Here is a 15,493-nt window from a genome sequence, read left to right as displayed (position 1 = left end):
TCAGCTCCAGGACTTGTTTTGACTGACTGTATAGAGCTTCTGCATCTTTGGCTGCAAAGGACATAATCAATCTGATTTCGATATTGACCATCTGGTGATGTCCATGTGTAGAGTCATCTCTTGTGCTGTTGGAAAAGAGTGTTTGCTATGATCAGTGTGTTCTCTTGGCAAAACTCTATTAGGTTTTGTCCTGCTTCATTTTGTACACCAAGGCCATGCTTGCCTGTTATCCCGGTGATTTCTTGACTTCCTGCTTTAGCATTCCAATCCCCTATGATGAAGAGGACATCTTTGTTTGGTGTTAGTTCTAGAAGGTGTTGTAGGTCTTCATAGAACCAATCAACCTCAGCTTCTTCGGCATCAGTGGTTGTGGCATAGACCTGAATTACTGTGATGTTGAATGGTTTGCCTTGGATTCGTACTGAGATCATTCTATCGTTTTTGAGATTGTACCCCAGTACTGCTTTTCCCACCCTTTTGTTGACTATGAGTGCTACTCCATTTCTTCTAAGGGATTCTTGCCCACAGTAGTAGATATGATGGTCACCTGAATTAAATTTGCCCATGCCTGTCCATTTTAGTTCGCTGATTCCCAAGATGTCAATGTTCAATCTTGCCATCTCATGTTTGACCACCTCCAGCTTACCTTGATTCATTGATCTTACATTCCAGGTTCCTAAACAATATTGTTCTTTACAGGATCGGATTTTCTTTTCACCGCCAGACACATCCACAGCTGAGTGTCCTTTCGGCTTTGGCCCAGCCACTTCACTCTTTCTGGCGCTACTTGGAAATACCCTCTGCTCTTCCCCAGTAGTATATTGGACACCTTCCGACCTGAGGGGCTCATCTTCCGGCGTCATATCTTTTAGCTTTGTGATACGTTCCATGGGGTTTTCTTGGCAAGAATACTGGAGTGGGTTGCCATTTCCTTCTTCAGTGGACCACATTTTGTCAGAACTCTCTGCCATGACCTGTCCGTCTTGGGTGGCCCTGCACGGCATAGCTTATGGCTTCACTGAGTTACGCAAGCCCCTTCGCCACAACAAGGCAGTGATCCATGAAGGGGCTTTTAAACCTTGCCACAATGATAATCACACCAATAAGGTAGAGGGAGTTTATTAATTTCTAAGTAAGGACACTCACGGTTCTTGCCATGTGCTTGTTGCTCTGGTTAGATATTTGTACAGTATTTCATTAGGCTGCCCACTTTTTATGCTGCGTGGCTCCTTTGTCTTTAACAGCTGCATGACAAGCCAACATTTGGCATCCAAAGCTTTTCCCAGCATGCAGAGGTCATGAGGAAAATGTCATCTGCTGACTTCCTGTTTGTCACACAACCATTCAAGATAGAGGAAGCAGCCAGGAAGAAAAAAAGATAGTAACCTCAGGTCAAACAGGTAGGGATAAAGAGTTCTCAGTCTCAACTCCTATGTCTGCCACATGGGAAGGAGAGTACAGTAAGTTGTCATGCTACCATGTGTGTAATAAAATTAATTTATGGTGCACCTTTGACTGCCTCACCTCCACACATTTCACTAATGCAGTCCAGCTGCATCAGCTTCTAACATTCCAAACTTCTGAGACGCTTTGAACAGCTGTCACCATTTGTTCTTTAGCAACCTGCTACAGAAAGATAATTTGTTTCTCCTCTGAGAAGTTCTTCCCTCCCCTCTCCACCGCAATCATATCGCTTTGAAAATTAGTTTCAGTCAAAGGTGTGAATAACATAAACCATTTTTCTAATACATGTCCATACAATAAAATATTACCACATCCATGTATATTGCTGGGGTAGGCAACCTTTTTGGGCCCGTGGACATGTCTGGCAATTTGAGAAACTCTCTTGGGCAGCACCACAAAATGGGCACGGTGCAGATGAAAGCATTGGCCTGCAGCCACCTGCCACCTTCATTTCCTAAGAATGCTCCTGATGCCGATGTGTGGCCCAGAGGTATTAATGGGGGGGAAAGGTGGAAGTATCTACATGCCCTCACTTTGCCTTGAAGCGATCCCAGCTGCCAGTAAGAAACTTTCTTATTTAAAACAAAATAAAACATGGGAAGGGTCGGGCACTTCCGTGGGAACCAAGAAAAGTGTCCAAGAGCGCATTAGTGCCCATGGGTGCCACATTGCCTACCCCTGATGTATAGTGTGCATAGAGACTTTTAAAACCACAGTCCCACAGCAGATAAGCAACTCATCTGCCAAGGAATCCTTGCATGTTGCAGAGAAGTCTGGGATGTATTCTAGGATGCATGCTTGCTCCATGGTGGGTACTAGCCAGGCCTGTCAGGGGTCACCCCATCTGAACTGAGAAAGCACCCCAAGGCACACTTCTCTGGAGGTGCAGTTCTCAAGGTTCTGCAGCAGGGTGGGGAGGGGGGAACTAGGGTGGCCAGATGCAAAAGAGGATGTGGGGGTTCTGCGACTTTAATAGCTGTGTGAGTTTCAGCAGGAGAAGCTACAGCTGTTGAAATTCCCTTCACCATCATGATTAAAGGTTCAGGAGCCCTGTCTTCTTTTGCATCTGGCCACCCTAGAAGCTGTCTTGCAAGTAAACTTATCTTATATTTTTGTATTGATCTACTGTGTTATGCTGGCTACTTTGCCTGGTAAAACTATAATACATAAAGAGGGGGAGAGATAAGAAAACTCCTAGTTTGTGGTTAAACAGGTGCTTCCGGATGGAAGGTTCATAGTGCTACCAATCAAGAAGCATTGTGCAGCTATTCTTTTTTCCTTAGCAGATTTTCTGCAGTAAGAAAAAAGGCAGAAGGGCGGGGGGTGGGGGGGACACCGGAGGATTATGAGTAGAAGTGGTGGAGGCTGGTGGCTCCAATGCTAGTGGGGTAGTGAATCCGTCCAGGTTTCAGTCAGATCTCTAAAGGAGCTATCCAAGGTGCTTCATACCTTGGATAGCTCCTTTAGAGTTCTGACCAGTTCTGACTGAAACCCAGAGTGGATTCACTGCCCCAATGACATTGGAGCCACCAGTCTCCACTGAGCGGAAGACAACATTGCCTGGATCCCCAGCCCCATAAAGTTCTGTGAGTGAGGCAGTGTGATAGTGTCATAAAAGGCTTGTCTGGAAGCTCCCTATGTTTTCTTACATTCCTGTTGGTGGTTTCAGAAGGTCATTCCAATGGCTTGCTAACACAGACTCTTTCCTTCTTCCTCTTTTCAAGACCTGGTCCGGGTTTTTTAAAGGAGATATATGATCTGCAGCAGTCCAGGCAGCTGTAGGACATTCATAGTTTCCTGATGTCATCAGCCTGGCAGCATCAATGGACAAGTGCGCACAAAGTTCTGTGTGCTGTAGCAACTCAACACAAAGCACGCAGCTCCATTTCAGGACTATCTTTTTGTGCTTGCAAAGGGTCCCAGTAACTAACATTGCAACATTATAATATGGGCTAGATAATCTCTGTCTCACACACCAATTTCAGTGCTTCAGTCTTTGTTCACATCAAAGGGCTCAGCCCTAAATCACATTGCATAGCCCTAAATCACCTAAGCTCTGGGCCACCCTATCCCTCTGATCCCCAAAGTGCTATATATATTGGAGTGTTCTGATGCCTAAGTAAATGTGGAAATTAGGTTAGTCATACTTTCCTGCGAAATGTATTCTGTCCCATTTGGCCACAAGCCGTTACATTTCAGGAATCAAGCTGCTAGGAGTCTAGCAGGAGGCCCTGAGTGCTGTTAATTTTAAAAGTAAACAGTGTTTAGGTTCATTCAAATGGCTCAGCTGCAGGGGTGGTGCTCAGTACCTCAAGTGATCCGGGACATAGGCCTCGGGCAGAGGATGGGTCATGAGAGGCAAAGGGCTGACCCGCAGGACTACAACAGAAAACATTCCTTTGAAACTACGTTATCCTGTTTCACTAAGAAGCCATTACACAGCATCCAGAAACCACCTCTTGACATAAGCATCCCCACCACTTTAAGATCATGAATGCAAAACAGCAGAGGAGAATCCACACAGCTACACAGAATTATGATGGTGATGATAATTATATTCTCAAAGCCACACAGCAAAGCAGCCCTTGGCACCCAGGAGCAACCCACTGCAAAAGGGGACACAGAGATAGGATGAGGACAAGGGTAGTAATAATATCCCCAGAGCCACACACAAAAGCATCCAAAATGCTGGTAAGCATGACCACCAGTTTCTGAACATCTAAACTTATATCTCTTTACGTGAGCATCCCCCTCTCAAAACCTCCTGAGAAGCAACAGCAAGAAGCAGCACACACAGAGTAAAAAATATCCATCTGTTTTATAAATGCCTACTCTGAAGCCAAAAGGACTCGATTACTCAGGAGTAAGCATGGCCACAAATTCTGACTGCATCAAAAATCCGCCCACCCCACAAGCAATCAAAAGCAGATTTTTTTAAAAAGGGAAAGGAATACTACCATTGCCAACCCATGCAGGTTTAAACAGAGAGGTGGCACATGTTCTGGACTACAACTCCCACCAACCAGCACAAAAGGCTTTGTGGGAGGAAAGGCCACCAACTAGCACAGACAGCTTGGGATTCCCCCTAACAGCAAATATGGCTTCAAATTATCTTTAACAGAGCAATAAAACAGCAAGATCTGCAACCCAGAATAAAAGCAAGCAAGGAAGACATACATACACACACCTGAATAAAAAGCAAATAAGGCTGCAAATACACACATTACTGGGTGTAAGCTCTATTGCAGTAAGTGGGCTGAGTAGACATTCATCGGATTGCACTGTTAAATGCTTCCAAAGCCATGCTACCAGAGATTCTGGTTTTGCTAATTTGACTCTTCCTACCTGTGGACTATTACTGACATAAAATTAAGAAGGGGAGAAGAAAGGTAAAAGTGCTCAATGTTTAAGCTTTCCTTTCTGCAAGAATCACAGCTCTTATGTACCAAAACTTGCTCAAACTTATCCAAGTGAAACACTCAGACACAAAGAAAAAAATCTGCTTGAAAAGTAATCTTCTCCATCTCTATGATAAGCAAGAGAACTTGCCTATGTCTTATTTAACTACATGTATTCAGTTTCTTATGTGTCAGCCAAACTCACCAAAGAGCGTATCCCTTATGCATCTACTAACTTTTAATACTTCAATGTCAGTGATAAGACTAGAAGCAAGCAATATATCTATAATGTGCGCATGAATTACTGACTGGGCTACATTACAGCAGCCACATGTAAAGGTGCTTTAAATTCCTCAACAGGGAACAGATGTTATCATGAAGTAAGCCATTCACATGGAGCCATTCACCATGATTGGTCCATTCTCTTACAGATCATTTTTGAGCAGTTAAACACACACAATTGCATAGAAAGGCACTCTACATGAGCAGCATGGCATGAGCAGCTACATGGCACCATCTTAATGACAGATACAAGCAAAACCAGGACACTGATGCCTTCAAAATAAGATTGCAAATGCATGGGTCACAAAAGCTTCGTTGTTTTTAAGTACACACAATGAAATGATTTTTTAAATAACTTCATAAATGTGGCTACCGTGAGAAAAATATCCTTTAAAAAATCACTTTTGGCCACATAAATAGATCCTTTTCTCTTTTCAAAAACCATGGATTTAGCTGGTCACAGATTAGAAACATGGTAAAAAAAAGTTGCTGACACGAATAATAATAACAACAATTGTCAACGTAGTGATAATGGATTGTGCTGCAACATGTTGGTTCTGAAGATTTCTGCAACGTGTTGGTTTTCTCTCTCCCCCACCCAAAAAACAAAAAACCTGAAGGAAAAAATTGTTCCACTGACTTACACAGAGACTATAACCGCCGTGCTGAAAATTGACTGGAGGGGGGGCAAGTCCCCCCACCGCCACCAAATACTTTGTTTCACTGCTGAATGCTGCTCGCTCTCGCACACTCCCCCCCCCCCGTTTTCCTCAAATAAAAAATAATAAAATAATCTGACTAGGAAGGGAATGTGATCAATACCTGCCGCTTATCTGTTCTGGGCCAGCCTTTGATCCTGTCAGGGATTGTTTCCCTAGGATCCCTTCAAGAAATTGCCCATCTTGCCTTGCCTGCCAGTTGCCACCATCAGGCAATCTGGGCACTTGCGTGCTCTCCCACCATGGCAGTCGCCTGCCCTACTGGCATGTGCCCCTGTTCCTCCGAGGTCTCGTGAAATTTCGGACAAGCTCCCCACAGCTGGTAAGGAGGGTGCTGGCAGCTGCTTCTTGCCTCAGGCAAGATAGGTTGGGCCAGGCTGGGCCTGTGCTTCAGAGTTCTAGGGCCCCAAAGCAACGATCTGGGGCCCGGGCCACAGTGGGCCCTTCCTTCCCCCACCTTTTCTCAGCTGAGTCTAATAGTGCTCCCAGATGAGGCTTTTATTGAGCAATCTCACTGCCTCATTCACAGAATTTTATGGGGGGTCCAGACATCTTCCATTTTTAACCCTCCTGTGTTTTCCCACTGCTTCTTCCATCTTTTTCCTTTGCAGAAAAAAACATCCATTAAGGAAGAAACGATGGAATAGCTGCACAGTGCCTTTTGATTGTTAGCACGAGGAGCCCTCCATCTGGAAGCACCCTAAGTCAAGAGCACACCTGATAGCAGTGGCTCACCCTACTGTACAAGAGAATCTCTAAGTAGAAAAAGAGTGTGTGTGCGCTGTTGCCAAGCTAAGGCAATTGGAAGTCACATAAAGAAGGATTGTCCTGAAAGTGGGTTGCATAATAAAAACAAACCCAATACTCTGTTAACAAGGTTTTTAGAGGTCAGGTTCTCATCCCTGCCCACAAAGACATGTGCAAACCCAGGAGATTAAGGGGAGGGAAAAATGAGCAGGAGGGAGACTGTTTCCTTCCACCCCTCCCTGATGCATTTCTCCCCCCCCCCATCCCAGCTCCTTGTGGAGTGACACTGAAAGAGAAAGGATCATTCTGAAGGCGCCGAGGTGTGATTGCACCAGAGAATGCCACGCATTGTGTACTTCATCACAAGCCAGCATTTCAGTGCCAGCCGAGGAAACAAATGCTGGCCCGCTGTCTCCTGGAAATCCCGCTCTCATCCCTGCTGGGCGAGCTCATTTCAACGCCATCTGACTTTTTGCCCTCTCTTAATAGAGCTTAAAAGGTTCCAGCTTTCTTCCGTCCTCTCCCGCCACCCCTCGCCCCCTTCTGCACGCAGCAATTCCAGCCATGAGACATGTGTGCAGTCCAGGTTTGCAATGTGTCCTCAGGGAACATGGGGAGGAAAAACAACAAAACCCTCCAGAGGATGAAGGAGGGCAATTCTCATCCAGCGTGAGGGGGAAGCTGTTTGGGTGTGAAGGTCTTTGTTTCCCCGCAGCAATCTGAGCAAAGCGCTATAAAACATCTGATCTTAAAAGGTAGCAGTTAAAGCCACCCAAATCCCCTTTGGAGTCTGTGTCCCTTACCGCTGTGGGGCTGAAAGGCCCCAGCAGATCTTTCCCATACTGTTCCCAATGATGTTTTCACTCCTCTTGAGACACACACACTCAGTCTCTCTCTCTCTCTCTCTCCTTGGAAACAAAGGTTTTGTATAAAGTGTGGCCTGCCCTGCCTTTGGCCTGCCGCCGTGGAGTCTTTCAGTCTCCAAGAGCAAAGGCTCCAAAGGCTGGCAAGCGTGATGGAGAGAGGTCTCCAGTAATTAAGTTAGCTCCTAGCTTCTGTGAGCTACTCTTAGTCCTTCACCCCAGCTGCCCGCCTCCATCTCCCCCCCCCCACGCTTCCTCCCTCCCTCCCCCAGAGACTGTGTGTGTTTAGGAGGTGATGTTTCCCACAGCTCTGATCTAATTCAACTGTAATTCAATCTCCGTGTGACCAACACTCAGCCAGCGCTCTCCCACCCGCCGGCAGACTCCTCTCTCACAGGCTGTGCGTGTTACACATTTGCACTGTCAATCTGACATCCTCCCCTCAAACAACCTCTTCTGTATAGATTTACACCGTCAATCAGGCAGGGTTTGGGAGCCTGTCTGCAGCAATAACTCTAACAGGAATGCCCTTCTCCTTTTCCTCCATCCCTTACTCCCTTCCTTTTCCTGCTGTGTTCTCCTTGTACAATAGATACCCAATACCTGCCAGTCAGCAACTTGGAAAGGGGCTTGTTGCATGGCATTTGTGAGCAGCCACAAAGACAAAAGGCAGCTGAATCAGATAAGGCTGAGCACCTGAAAGAGGCATAAAGGAGATCATCAGACCTGCTTTGCCCATGGATCTTCTTGTAAACTGGGTTGGGTCCAGATTTAATCTGGATCAACTGTGCTGATGGAAGTGAACTTCCCCGCCCTGTCCTTCTCATGATAGCCCCTCCAGCCCCCTGAAAATGCTACACATGGACCTGATTTGCACATAATGAGAAGCCACCATGGGTTAATTTCCCTGCTGGGCTTTCTGTTGTGGCAGCCACCATTTTGAATATTCAAGCTGTAGCAGGTGCTTTTCGTAACATGTGAACCCAGTGAGGGTGGGTTGTTGGGGTGGTTGTCTAGCTACCCAGAACCCATGGGCTGTATTAGCATTGCAGGTGGCTTATTAACCACCCCAACAACCCACCCTTGTCGGGTTCGCACATAATGACAAGCACATAACAACAACCTCCGCAGCTCAAATATTCAACATGGTGGCTGCTGCCACAACAAGAAGCCCCACAGGGAAAATCATACACTTCTCATTACATGAGAACCAGGTCAGGAGACTGCTGAATGGGCTGGGCTGTGGTGTGTGTGTGGGAAGGAGAGGGATCCCCAAAAATCAGGCAGAGGGACCTTCCTTTCTCTGGCGGAAGGTCCCTTTCTCTTGCAGAGGGCAGATCCTGGATCCAACCCATTTATAATCCTTTATAACGCATGTTTCAGTAGGTTCAGCAGGGCTTCTTGGATACTGCTAGAACAAGACTAGCCACTTACCTAGAAAAATAGCCTGAAGAATGAACCAACTGGTAGATTCTTATCATGTAGAGGTTCAGAGCTACGTTTAGTGTTACTTTTCTGGGCAGAATTGTCTTCTTTTGTGGGTTCACATTATGCTCCCTGAAATATCCCAGAACTGCTGGTGAACCTCTGGACTTTTACTCATCTAAATATGGCTGAGTATGTATCAGCAGACCTTGCATGACTAATGCAGAATTACAGTTGTAGAGGACAGCAAATTGTTCCCAACAATAGATTGTCTGTAGAATTTCTAAGTGCAAGTGTCTTTTGAGTTAATAGCCATGGGAAACCAATTCTGGAAAAAATTCCAGAAATTCCAAAGTTCCCTGAAAGAAACTGTGGAAATCTTACCTTTGAACCACAACTTAACTCTCTATTATTTAGAAAGCAGGTATTCTTAACACATAGATATTCTCAGTCCCCAAAGGCAAATATCAGCTAGGAAAGGGGGGATTTTTGGCAGGAAACCAGTACACGGCCCCAGTCTGTATCTGGAGCATCTTACGGATCAGGGCCCTACAGCTGCTTTCCACCCCCACCCCCAAATAAAAGTGGCCAGTTTAAGCATGTTTTTTAAAAGTGTGAATAATGTAACATATAGTTTGATGCTTACATAACAATAAAATATAATAAAATAAAAATGTAAGACGAACAACAGTAATTCTTAAAAGCAATCAAAGCAGTTGTCTAAAAACACTTTAAAAGCCTGAGGCCAAAGGAGGGGAGGTTTCTAGGCCAAAGGCTCTTTGCAATACTAATCAAAAGGCACTGTGCAGCTGCTGCCCTGGTTCGTGAGATCATTGCAGCCCATTGTGGCTTAAATAAGCCACAGTGGGTTGTGGTGTGTACTGGTGGCCACTGTGAATATTCAAGCCAGTGTGGGCAGTTGCTATGGCTTATCATGACGTGCAAAACCAGTGAGGGTGGGTTGTTGTGGTGGTTAACAACCAACCCTCAACCCATGGGCTGTTTTGGGGTTGTGGGTGGTTTGATAACCACAGCAACAACCCATCCAGTGCCGGGTTCACATGTCACTATAAGCCATGGCAAACACCCACCACAGCTTGAATATTCACAGTGGCCACTAGCACTTGCCACAACCCACTGTGACTTCAATAAGCCATGGTAGGCTCCGGTGATCCTTTGAACCGGCCCATCCTGGGTTTTTTTGCATCAGGGATTTTTTTGGTAATAAAAAAGAAGGTACAAATTTGGTACCAAACATTAGGGATGGCTGAATTGTTTTAGATATATGTTGTTGCGATTTTATGTCCTGATGTGAATGGTTTTTATACTTTATATAATGTATTTTAATGGTTTTTAATTTTTGTGAACTGCCCAGAGGCTATGGGGCAGTATCAAAATATAAGAAATGAAATGGATGAATCTGTCAAGTTCAATTTCCGTTGGGTTCTCTCAGTCTCTTTTTTTTAACGTTTACGTTCATTCCGGCTCACTTCCACATCAGATTTAATTTTTTTTTCATGTGCATGAAAAATTTTACTAATTTTTATATGCATTTTTAAAACATGCACATTTTTGTGCTCAGGTTTGCAAATGCACACATTTTTAAAGTGATTTTCCAATTAACAAAGCTGTTTATTTGCTTCCCCCCCCCCAAATATATACATTTTTCTGCACATTTTTTAAATGTACACATTTTTGTGTGTATTTTTTGAAATGTATGCATTATTATGTTAATTTGTTTGGTATTATTTTACAAACTGCATCATAAACTGTAGAAATCTATGGATTGTGGTAGTAAACTGTGTTCCGGTTCTTGTTCAGGTTCAGGCAGGGCAAATTTTGTATGTTTGCATTAAAATGCGAATCCAACAAATTTCTCAGGTGTCCCTTCCTAACAGCCACTCATGGTAAGAAGCAAAGGCCCCAACTGCATGTCTTGGCTGCAGACACATTTGTTTAAACCAGGATCTGCCCCATCGCATATAAAGGGAGGAGCATTTTAAGAGTAAAAAGCACTGGTGCAGCTAGGTAATTTTTAGGGCTGTGCACGCCTTTAGGGATGTGTGCCAGCAGCCGTCTTCCTGTTCCAGGGAGTTACCATTTTTAAAATGGCGACTCTCTGGAACAGGAAGACGACTGGCGACGTGTGTCCCGAGGGCCCAGGAGCTGGCAGCAGTGGCGCTGATGACTCCTTCTCTTCCCTGGAAGACAGCTGCCGGCATGTGTTCTGAGGCCCTGATAAGGAGCTTGGGGCTCGCGCAGTGTGGTGAGGGCAGGCTAAAGTGGGATTCAGCCATCCGAATCCCACTTCAGCTCTGGAGGGTGAAGCAGGTTGGGGCCCCACCAAATCAGCCTGTAGCAAATCGGGCCTGTCTTGGAAGCCCCGAAGCGGCCTCCGAGATGGATGTGGCGGGAGGTCCCTGCACAGCCCTAGTAATTTTAGAACCTGGAATTAATGGTCTTATGGGGAAGATGTGCATTGCTTTAGTTGTGAAACACACAACTAAAATTTCTCTCCTCCCTGTCATTCCAAGCTTCACAATTTCTTCTACATTCCTGATATGTTAGAAAAAACACACAAACCTGTTTGCCAACCCTGATTTTTTAAAGGAAACACTGAGCATGTGCAGTTTTACATTTTAATTTACCTAAATCATAGCACTGACTATAGGAATAAAATGGAAATTGCTTCCTCCTCCCTGATGCTAAACACATTTACTTGGAAATAAGCACCATTTTGTTGTAGAAAAGCAGAAGTAAAATAATAACATTAGCATCTGTAACCACTAAGAATGTCGGAGAATTCGGCAATGGAGTCAAATGAGTTCAGATTTCTATAAATCCAACCTGCTGATTCCGCAGCAGACTGGCTATTTCTAAGTTCTGTGGATTTCACGAACGCGTGGACTGGTTTATTACTTTTGGGGGGATTTGTGTGAATTCGCACTCTTGTATCCCTAAGAAATACCCGATCCTGTCAGTGAGAGGGCAATGGAACGAAAGATGCCTGACAGTCCACGAAACACAGATGGATGGGATTCAACAAAATCTGTATATTCCTAGTAGCCACATATATGCCCAATCAGCTCCCCCACACATATTTTAAAATGTTTCTTAAAAAAAGAAAAAAAGGATGCTATGGTGAGCAACATTGGCCCTTGCATGCCCTTGCAAGCCTAGGTGCTAAGGTGGGGTCTGTTTGCCACTGCTCCATCACCTGCCCCTCTCTGGGTGGTCATGGGGGCGGGCTTGGCTGTGGAGGGCCTGGTCCTTGACCCTGAGGTCCAGGGCTCTAGCTGCACCACTGGTAAAAGGAATGCAGGTGGAGAGAGCTGCCCTCTCCCCTCCCGTGGCTTGGCTCACTGTATTCCATTGACAGATCTCTTCTTTCCCCAGACAGGCTCTGATGCTGCCTAGTGTACGCGGGGTGGGGGAGTGCCTGGGGATGAGGCTTTAGAGAGGTACTGTTTGGCTGCCCTCAGCAATGCCTCCTTTTAATGTCCTTTCCTCTCCTACTTTATATGTGATTGGAGGGAGCTGGATTTAAACTAGGGATGGGCAGTATGATTCCCCCCCACAATCTTTCTTGTGGCAAATTTTGCAAATTTGCTATGGTGGTGGCAGCACCGGCAGCAGCAGCAAAAATAATCTGCAGTTTGCTGCAGAAATTTGACAGCAGCAGCAGCAGCAATAAAAGGTCCATTTTACTTTGAAACAAGGTGCATGAGTAGCGAATACCTTGTTTTCAAACAAAACCGTGCTCCTGGAAGCGTCCCTGGAGTGTGATTTTGCTTGAAGGCAAGTTGCATGCTCTCTGCACACCTTAAAGGAAAATGGTCCCCTCTTTTGCTGCTGCCATGCTGCTGAATGTCAACAGCACATTCGGCGCCATGGTGGCAGTGGGGGCGGGGGCGAGGTGTGGCCCCTGGTGGACTCCAGGGGGGCAATGTGGCCCCCTGACCCACAGACATTACCCACCACTGGTTTAAACAAACAAGTCTGCTGCCGTCGCATGATGTTTGATACAGAGTATGGTTCAAGGTCATACAGGTAAGTTGTGAAAGGGATCTATGCATCTCCAGACACTCAGGGACACATAGGGGGCACTGAAATTAGGATCTGCAATTGGCCACAGCTCTGTGATGTGTGCCCCCCCTCCGTACACTTGGAGACACGTATCATCCTTTCATATTCTGTGCCTCAGCTGCAGTAAACACTTATGTATGATCAAGCACTTGTGTATTATCAAGCGTTACCACAGTAAGCACAATGGCCATACAAGGTGTGACATCGTTTTTGAATCATTAGTAGCTGAAGCATCATTGCAGGCAGCAGTACCTCAACATGCAGCAGAATGGGGTGGTAGAGTTCTGAAATAATAGGATGGGCTGTACTACTTCAGACTGCAGCTAAGGGAAGCATGCTGCCCTATGTAAAAAGAAAAAGAAAGAAAGGAAAGAAAGAAAGAAAGAAAAGAAACGCTTTCTACATATGCAAAACTAGCACAAAAGGGGGGAAGTTATGTTTGGGTTATTTGGGGTTTTCTTCCCCACCCCAAGAGTTTTGGTTGTTCTTGTTTATGCATCTGGGGAACATTAAAGAATGGTGTCTCTTACCTGCAGTTTGAAGTTAAAACCCCAACGGAACCACCATGGTTCCAAAGATATGTGACTCATTAACCTCCATGATTCAGCACTGAAGATTCTCCTTTTTCCTCTGAAAACTAGGAAGGGGGGGGCAGTGTCCTGGTGAAATGTCTCCAAGCCCTCAATCACTGTTTAAGAGATCCTGGCCTTTGAAGGGTCATAGAGGAATGAAGTTGTTTGGGGATTATGCGAATAGCTTTTATTTCCGCCCATAATGGTGAGGGAAATGCAGCAGATGCCCCTGGGCAGATAAGCTGATCCACAGAATGCCGCTCAAGTGCTTCTGCTAAGCTAAAGGATAAGTGTCAACAATGCCAGAAAAAGGGAAGGCTTTTCATTTGGTCATAAGCAATAACGTTTTAAAAGCATTAAGCAATGAGAATGTCAATGGTCATGCTGCACTGAACGAAGCTGCAGCCCTCACACATACATCCCCTTTGAAGTAACTTCAAAGCGAAAACTCTTCTAAGCAGAGGGTGTGGTATCAGGCCTGTGCTTGGCTAATGGGGGGGATTCTCCTCCCCCATCCCCCCAAAAAGAAAAAAAAGCCAAATATAATCTTTGGTGGTGGTGGTTGATGCTGCTAACATTAATTGAGTGATGCCAGGATGCTAGTTACTGAGGATTCATTTGGTGATGTTAAAAGCAGGGCTAGCATCGAGGGTAAGCATGGTCAGGCACTGGCTGAGGGTCCACAGGGGCACAATGACAGGTGTCCCTTGCACTTACTCCTCCAGGTCATCACTGCAACCTGCTTGTTCACCTGCCTCTCGTGCTGGCCCAGACAACAGAGGTAGTGAGGAGGAGCTGTGGATGCCACTGCCTGTTTGCTCACTGGCTCTCTGACTATTGAACAAACAAGTGGTAGTGATGATGAGAAAGGGGATGAGGCGGCTGCTGGCAATGGCAGTGAGAAGGCAAAGTCACTGAGGTGGCCCACCGAGTGTGTCTTGCCCAAGGATTCTCAAAAACACCGGGTACAAAATGAAGCAGGACAAAAGCTAATAGAGTTTTGCCAAGAGAACACGCTGATCATAGCAAACACTCTTTTCCAACAGCACAAGAAACAACTCTACACATGGACATCACCAGATGGTCAATATCGAAATCAGATTGATTATGTACTTTGCAGCCAAAGATGGAGAAGCTCTAGACAGTCAGTCAAAACAAGTCCTGGAGCTGACTGTGGCTCAGATCATGAGCTTCTTGTTGCAAAATTTTGGCTTAAATTGAAGAACGTAGGGAAAACCACTAAACCATTCAGGTATGACCTAAATCATATCCCTTATGAATATCCAGTGGAGGTGAGGAATAGATTTCAGGGATTAGACCTGATAGACACAGTGCCTGAGGAACTATGGACGGAGGTCCGTAACACTGTTCAGGTGGCAGCAACTAAATCCATCCCAAAGTAAAAGAAATGCAAGAAAGCCAAGTGGCTGTCTGATGAGGAAAGTAGCTGAGGAAAGAAGGGAAGTGAAAAGCAAGGGAGAAAGGGGAAGATATATCCAACTGAATGCAGAGTTCCAGGGAATAGCAAGGAGAGACAAGGCCTTCTTAAATTAACAATGCAAAGAAATCGAGGAAAACAACAGAATGGGAAAGACTAGAGATCTCTTCAAGAAAATCAGAGATCTCAAGGGAGCGTTTTGCGCAAAGACGGGCATGATAAAGGACAAAGAAGGCAGGGACCTAACAGATGCAGATGAGGTGAAGAAGAGGTGGCAAGAATATGCAGAAGAACTATACAGGAAAGATCTGAATGTCCCTGATAGCCATGATAGTGCGGTCACTGAACTTGAGCCGGACATCCTAGAGAGTGAAGTCAAGTGGGCCTTAGGAAGCATTAGTAACAACAAAGCTAGTGGAGATGACAGTATTCCAGCTGAACTATTGAAGATCCTAAAAGATGATGCTGTTAAAGTGCTGCATTCAATATGCCAACACAT

The 15,493-nt window shown here is 45.4% G+C and overlaps 1 protein-coding gene across 1 annotated transcript in view; it reads right to left on the bottom strand.

Moving 5' to 3' along the window:
• Window positions 1–13,831, bottom strand: part of HEY1 (hes related family bHLH transcription factor with YRPW motif 1) — a 38,899-nt gene extending 25,068 nt beyond the window's left edge. The window contains exon 1 of the mRNA XM_084849247.1: window positions 13,515–13,831. The gene's annotated coding sequence lies outside the window, so the exon portion shown is untranslated. The remainder of the gene's footprint in view (window positions 1–13,514) is intronic.
• Window positions 13,832–15,493: the final 1,662 nt, after the last annotated feature.

The sequence above is a fragment of the Heloderma suspectum genome, chromosome 4, assembly GCF_057233095.1.
Source record: "Heloderma suspectum isolate Gila_16-S chromosome 4, 16-S_ref, whole genome shotgun sequence".
In the NCBI taxonomy this organism is placed as follows: Eukaryota; Metazoa; Chordata; class Lepidosauria; order Squamata; family Helodermatidae; genus Heloderma; species Heloderma suspectum.
The sequence above is the reverse complement of the archived record's forward strand: the minus strand, read 5'-3'. Positions and strand labels throughout refer to the sequence as shown.